General features: G+C 39.4%; 1 long non-coding RNA gene across 1 annotated transcript; it reads left to right on the top strand.

Annotated features, from left to right (window-relative positions):
- Positions 1–3603: 3603 nt before the first annotated feature.
- Positions 3604–5942, top strand: LOC111783885. Its single transcript, XR_002813439.1, has 3 exons — positions 3604–3808; positions 3914–3995; positions 5861–5942. It is a non-coding gene; the product is annotated as an uncharacterized LOC111783885 (long non-coding RNA).
- The last annotated feature ends 1846 nt before the right edge of the window (positions 5943–7788 follow it).

Raw genomic sequence — 7788 nt, 5'->3', positions numbered from 1 at the left:
CAATATGGAAAACATCATCATATTAAGGTAAACGTCACGCAATCATCATACTCATCATATTACCACAAAGTGCACCAAACATATCAAGTACGACATTTATCAAAATATATATATACTGAGCACATCATCAAGTATCGTAATTCACACATCATCATAACTCATACATCATCATAACTCATACATCATCATAACTCATATACCGCATCGTATGACATAGTTCATACATCATCGTAACTCATACAATTTTTAACCTATCCTATAGTAAGGCCACTTACCTGGTTGACCTTAGCCGAAGTATTCCCTAATTTAATTAACGTAAGCTCTTGTTCCTCGAGAGCTGCTCCAAAGGTTGCTTGAATTTGCTTCATATCGCACCGTTTNAGCTCTTGTTCCTCGAGAGCTGCTCCAAAGGTTGCTTGAATTTGCTTCATATCGCACCGTTTGTCACCTTTCATTAGTATTTCACATTTTAATTAATAATCCAACTAACAAGGTGAAATACGACTCTAAAACGGTCTTAGTAAAAAATCGAATTCCATGTTTTCATTATTTCTAAATTGTATTGGGTAATAAACTTCATGCTACTTGGATCATTGAATCTAAATATAGTTTATAATAATATTATATTCAATGAGTACAAATCCTAACAATTTTCTCATATTTTCCATTTACCTCTATCACTCGTGTATCTACTCTCTGATCGAATCTGAAATATCATTTTGATTCTCTTTTCTTTTCTTTCCTAAAAATATTAGGAATATCATTTTTTTTTTAATTCCTTAATTGTATTGCCATTTTCAATCGAATCTGATTTTCATTTCTTTCCTTACAAATGTTTATGCAATTAACCGAATCATTTTCAATCTATTCTAATCTTTTTACTTTTTTAAAATCTTCCTCTCTTCCATTTTTTTTCCTTTTAATTCTAATTCTTTTCTAATTCTATTCTCATATCTAATTCCTTTAAATCTGTTCAACAGTCTAATTACCTTATTTTATGTTTGCTCTCTTGTTTACAACCATTTGTATGGATTTGGTTATTTCTAAATCTTTCTCTCTCACCCTTCATTTCTTTTTTTAATTTTAATTTAGAAATCTCTTTATTTCTCTTTTTTTTTTCTCTTTTTTTCTTTTTTTTTTTCGGTCTTTTTTTTTTTTTTGTATCTTCCTACCAAATTTCAAGATACCATCATTTCTAACTCAGATCTAAATAATTGTAATATATTAATATCCTTCCATACAAGAAAAAAAAGGTAAATCTGAACCTTCTCAAATAACATCTCTCTTCAATTATTGCCTATCCATCTCTCCATTATCTTTTTTTTTTTTTCCCTGAAAATCTATCTAACTTTCTTCTCCCCCGAAAATAGCCTTTCTCCACCACAAGATCTATTTGCCTTTCTTCTCCCAGAAAATATTTTTTTTCTTTTTCTGTTTTGTTTGTAGAATTATTGATGACGGAAGAGGAGGTATTTTAGGGTAGGGTGGAAGAATAAAGGAGAGGTGGACCGTTAATTTTTTTCTTATTTTATTCTTATTATTTTTTACTATTATTATTATTATTATTATTATTATTATATATAACCTAACGGGACGTTACAATACTGATCCTTGTGGTCCTCAGCGAACACCATCATTAAATGGTAATCTTTATATACACTGTTTTTATTGATGATCTAACAAGAATGTGTTGGATCTTCTTGCTGAAACAAAAGTCAGAAGTTACGGGTGTATTTCGGAAATTTAAAGTCAGAGTTGAGAATGAAAGTGCATGCTTGATTCAGACTATAAGATCAGATTATGGCGAAGAGTACATTTCAGAAACTTTTAACAGGTTTTGTGAAGAGGCTGGAATTGAACATCAATTGATAGCACCATACACTCCTCAACAGAATGACGTCAGTTAAAGGAGGAATAGATTCATAATGAAGATGACGAGATGCGTGCTTCATGAGAAGGATCTTCCAAAACGTTTTTGGGGAAAAGCAGCAAACACTATTGTGTGCTTGCAAAATCAAATTTCAACAAAAGCTGTGAAGGATCTGACACCATTTGAAGTTTGGTATGGTTATAAACCTTCTTCAAAGTTCCTTAAAGTTCCTTAGAGTATTTGGGTGTCTTTGCTTCACTTACATTCCACACCTCAAGTGTGATAAGCTTGACAAAAAGACAGAAGCTGGCATTTTTGTTGGGTATAGAATTATATCAAAAGCTTACAGAGTTTTCAACACATTAGTTGTCTTATTGTGAGTCGAGATGTTCATTTTGCTGGAAATGAGCAATGGAATTGGGAAGAACTGACGAAGGTGAATCAGATTTCTAATGCACCAAACAATTTAATCTTTGGTAGCATGTTAGAAGAGTATGAAGATGAACGACAAGATGCTTTGGATGATGATGCACCTGTCAGAGGAGGAGCTTTCAGTGATCGAGAAAAACAAAATCTGGGAGTTGGTTGATCGACCTCTAAACAGAAAGATAATTGGAGCAGAGCAAGATGGGTGTTCAGAAAAAAGCTTGGAGTTCACAGCATCTAAACAAGGAGGAGTGTTAAAAATCATCTATTTGTTTAGATTGCTATCAGTTAGTATCTAATTAAATTTCTGTTAGGAGTTAGATTTAGTTTTGATTTGATTTGATTTTGTTTTGATTTGTTTACAGGTTTGTCACCAGATTTTCTGCAGATTTTTAGGTAGATTTTCTATATATCTTTTCGTATAATCTGTATATATAGAGCATTCTTGCTCTTCATAATTCAATCTTCTTATCTACCATTCAATCACTCCCTCTTTCACTAACTATCCTCTATGAATTTGATGATTGTCTTGGGTCACGTGGTAGTTATGATGACATTTTGGGGTGTTAAGTACTGAACACTTACCCTATATGTCGATGATGATTCAGTTATAGTGTTTTGATAAGGTGGTGAGGGCGAAAATGTGTCACATGATATTACAATAGTCTTAAGAAGATAGACAGGTGATGTCGCAGAGTGCATGATGTCCAATCCATAGAGATGGGCATGAGATATCTTAAGGCCTAGTACGAGATATGTGCAATATGCCAACTATAAGTTATGCGGCAAAGGATATTCTTGTTGAAGATCACACAAGAGATAATAAGTTGCTTCGGATTTTAGTGTGGAGGTCTAAGCACTGTAGTAGCTTGTGGTTATCAAGATTGTGTGATAGTGTAATAAGTCATCCTCAAATATGGACAAGCAGGCTCGCCGAGACAAGGATGTGAAACCGTCAGCGTAGACCAGTGAACCTTGAAGTCAAGAGCAACAGGAAAAGAGTCAAGCCGTTACCACATCTACACCGACTAGAGAGAGAAGAGTCCAGGTGTCATGATAATAGTAACCTACCTTTAAATAGATTGTATGAAATACAAAGAGTAGGACTCCAGTTTCACACGTGAGTGTGTGACCATACTTGTGAAGGATTCTCATATAGATGCAGAGCTAAGAAAATGTAATTGTAATACCCGAATTTTTAGATAAATAAATAAAAAAATAAAAATAACAACATAGGGGCAAAAGGGTCATTTTGCCCCTACTCTTATCGAAGGGGTCTAGTTATTTGGGCTCCAAGAAGAAAGAGAGAGAAAAGAAAAGAAAAAGAGAGAGAGAATGGAGAAAGGAGAAGAAGTTAGTGTTTGGGAGAGAGGAAGAACAGAGATGACAAATCGCCATTGGAGATCGAATCCAAGGCAAGAAACTTCGAAGCAATACTTCTCTCAGTGCTGGAAAAGGAGTTCGGGTGGTGGAATCCACTCATTCCGGCAAGAAAATCCGAGAACGGACAAAGTAAGGTTCTGAACTTCTTATTTCGATTTTATCTAGATGTGAGGAGTTTCATGAGCGTTAGATCTGGAGTTTTTGAGGTATGTGACTAAAATAAGATTTTCACAGGTTTCTTGAAGTTCTTGGACGAGAATCAGACGAAAATCAGAGTTTAGTCTGACTTCGGGTAGAGCGATCGAAAATAAAAAATGTTAGTTTTTCTGTATATTTGAACTATCTTAACTTATCCTGTGTTCAAGAAAAAAATAAAGGAAAAATATATTGTAGAGGTAGAATATGAGATCTAATATTTGCGTGTAGGAACTTTGTTGATATGGATTACGGATTGAAAGATAAGAAAATCGGAAGAAAATAGATCGAAACGGGAAAGAGACCTGGAAAATGGAGGCAGGAGAGAGGGTGGAGGCCGCCACGCATCGGTCGGCGTGCGGAGGAGAGCAGCGGAACCCGTGTCGATCACTGGCTGGTGAGGCGCGTCCTCACCCGGCAGCGGGCACGCGTCAGGCGCGCGGACCCGGCCAGCCCGACCCGCGTCGCACGCGAAGCGCCCGACCCGGCGCCTCTGACCCGCGCCTGCGCGGGGAAAAAGCACGTAGGGCACGCGCGCGTAGTGACCTTCCAGGGCGAGTGCATCGCGCGTGGGCGCGCTNCTTCCAGGGCGCGTGCGTCGCGCGTGGGCGCGCTTGAGGCACCGTTTTTCTTCCCGTTCGGTCTCTGTTTGCTTGTTTTCCGACCCGATTTTGATGCTGACCCTATTATTTTGTGAATTAGGACCTGTGAAGAAAATTCCAGAATTGTTTGAATCCATTCCGTCAAGAAAACTAGAACTCGGGAAGGCACGCGTCGACCAAGTAAGTAGCCATTTGGATTTCTACAAGCAGTACTCGTAGGAACCACTAGGAACAAGCATGCATGCTACCACCTATGAAATTAGCTAGCCGGACTTAGCGTGTTATTATAGAAACTGCGAATATAAGATGATTATGGAAAGCTAGATACAAAATGTGTATTAAATCTGTTTTGGTTGAGACTCTGATAATGTATGTATGCATGAGGAGGTTGGGAAACTTGTGAAATCTGCGCTCCGGGTAAAGATGGACGTTATCTTCCCGTTGAACATGTTTGATAATTTTGCATGAACTGCTGCGTGTAAACTCTATTGTATGATGATTGCTTGTATTATCTTTCTTGATGAATAGGAAGAAATTATGAGCTTAGATTAGGATGCTTATGGCTAAATAAGCTAGACGAGACCCTAGATTGGGGGACCTCTAGAATACCGTGCAATTAGACCCGCAAAATGATTACCGACGGAACCAGAACCCAGAATTCCAAACCCGATAGGTTTGTGACACCAGGCACGAGAATCCTAGAGAAACACGAATCTAAGTCTAAGGCACCAAATTCCACCCTAGAAAGAATAATAGGTCACCACGGTAACTGTAGGTAGCCCGCTAGAGTTGAGCAGTGAAGATAGTGTCATCAGAACCTCCACTTCCCTCTCTCCTCCGATACCATACCGTCGAGACAGAGCTCCGGTACGGTGATCGTTGAGCTTTACAGATCCGGATAGGGAAGTGTGACAGGTGCCCAGACCTAGTGGTGATAGCTAAGGGGTCTTCTGAACAGGACTCCTGGGCCGTAGAAACCCGTCCCTGAGCGGGGGACGTGGAGCCACTTAGGATGACTCAGTAGCTGACCGGCACATAGGGGGTCGCACCCCGTTTTGTGGATGTATGGTCCCGTGTGAGGGTCGTCAGTTAACCTCCACGGATGATGTTTAGAGAGAGAGTCACGTATTCAGATCCAGCCATACGATCCCCTCAGATTTGCTTATGAGGTCGCGCCTCACCTCAGGACACTGATCATTTCACTGCATAAGATGGGCAAGCCTTTTATGATACAGAAAGAAGAGTTGTAGCTTAGATCACTCTCCTTAGAAATCCGAGAAAGATCGTGGTTACCTACCAAGATAAAGATGCGAAAAGAGCTTACAAGTAGGCTGCTTACTGAGTATATTTTTATACTCACCCCTTTCTCCCCTTTTTTTTTCAGGTACCAGTCGATACGGGGAGGTGTTCGAGAGCTGTGCGGTCACAGAGGGGTGTCGTTCCGGAGCGTCAGTCCCTGGTCGGTTTTTTGGAGTTCTTTGTCCGTTTTCATATTTAGAGTCTTTTGTATTTTTCTTCATAATTGTATTTTCCATTTGAAATATTTGATTTTAATTTTGTATTTCATTTTTACATTTGCAATTTCCTTTGTAATATTTTCGAAACAAATCTTCTTTCTCTTTTGTTTTAATTGAATGGTATTTTTATCCTTTTACTTTGCTTTGCTTTTCTTTTATTTTCTTTTTGTTTGTTTTCGATTTCATCCTTTTAGTCATGATTTTGATTCTTCGAAGCCTCAAAAATTGGGTCGTGAAAGATTGGTATTAGAGCAGTCGGGTTTTGATTCTGTAGACCTTTTTTTCTGGGATAGAGAGTCGTACACCTCTGTGACTCAGCTTGACGACATACCTCGCCGCGACCAGGTACGCTGTCTAACCTTGTTTAGTAGGTTATGATATGATGTAATGCCAGTAAGAACTTGATGTATGTTTTGGGTTAACGCTTTAGGGTGTTAAAAGTGAACATTCCCTCCGTATGTTGATGCTAGATTCGAATTATTGTGAGGAGGCCGAGAGGGGTCATGTTTTAGTTTATTGGCCTTAGGCAGACAAAAAGGTGACTCTGCAGAGCGCGTGACGTCCAATCCTTAGAAATGTACATGAGATTTTGTTTTTAAGGCCCAGTACGAGATGATATACCTATGACCCAGCCTCCCATGACCATAATTCTAGATGTCAAGCATGCCTCCGTGGAGATCACGTATTAGGCCTAGACAACATAGAGTTGTCTTAACCACCTAGTAGACCCAGACAACATCGTTCTTACAAGTAAGGGCAGCCACTGTAGGAATTAAGCACCCCTCAAGCAAACCATTTTCACAGTGAGTTTGGTTAAGTTGGAAGTCGAGAGATAAGATTCACCAACAGAGAGAGCGAAACTATGGGGGCCATGGATTCAAGGTTGGCTGGAGTCTTCGTGATATAAGTTCAGGTTTATGGACTTCCATAAGTGAGATATGCGCTTTTATGCCACTAATGAGTCATGGGGTGTAGGATATTTCTACTAAAGGATCACCCAGTGGATGACAAGTCGCTTTGGACCTTGGTGGAGAGAACCAAGTCCAAAGGCAGCACATGGTTATCAGAACTATAACATTGTGTTCTAACCTATCCTTTGGTCAGGGCATGTATACTCACAAGGTGAAGGACGTGGAACTGTCAAGGTAGTCCAACGAACCTCAGGGTTGAGAACAGAAAGAAAAGAGGTCAAGCTATGGTCGTGCCTTTACCGTCTGAGGGAAGAAAGTCCAGATGGGGTTTAATAAGAACCAACCCTTGCGTAGGTGATCCGGACTACAAAGAGTAGAACTTCAGTTTCATACACGAGTGTAATGCCAAACTTGCGAAGCATTCTCAAGTAGAGGTAGAACTTCCAAATAACGTGATTTTGGAAATTACCTGAAGGATAGTGAGATGGTGACTTGTAAACAGGTAAGGCTAGCAGAGACATGATATGTATTAGAGAAGACACTAGACGTAGCACCCTCGAAGTTCGAGGGAGGCTAGCTACCAAACCAGAGTTTTCAGAGAGTTCCCTAGGATCCTGTACAAGAACTTGAAAGGTTCACGTGCTCGAAAAAGAGCCAGTGATGAGATATCACTATGAGAAAATGTGTCTAGCTCAGTCATAAAAGATACGATAGGGGTTAACCTAGGTGAACGTAGAGAACTTATGTAAGGATCTTTACTTCCAAAAGAACCCGTACTTAGCCCAGATGGGTATTAGTACTTAAGCGAGTCACGTTACAGGGCGTCTCGCTGAGCAAAAAGTTGGCTAAATGAGATGAAATTACTAGGCCATTTTGGAGAAGTA

Source organism: Cucurbita pepo, unplaced genomic scaffold, assembly GCF_002806865.2.
Source record: "Cucurbita pepo subsp. pepo cultivar mu-cu-16 unplaced genomic scaffold, ASM280686v2 Cp4.1_scaffold000123, whole genome shotgun sequence".
In the NCBI taxonomy this organism is placed as follows: Eukaryota; Viridiplantae; Streptophyta; class Magnoliopsida; order Cucurbitales; family Cucurbitaceae; genus Cucurbita; species Cucurbita pepo.
The sequence above is the reverse complement of the archived record's forward strand: the minus strand, read 5'-3'. Positions and strand labels throughout refer to the sequence as shown.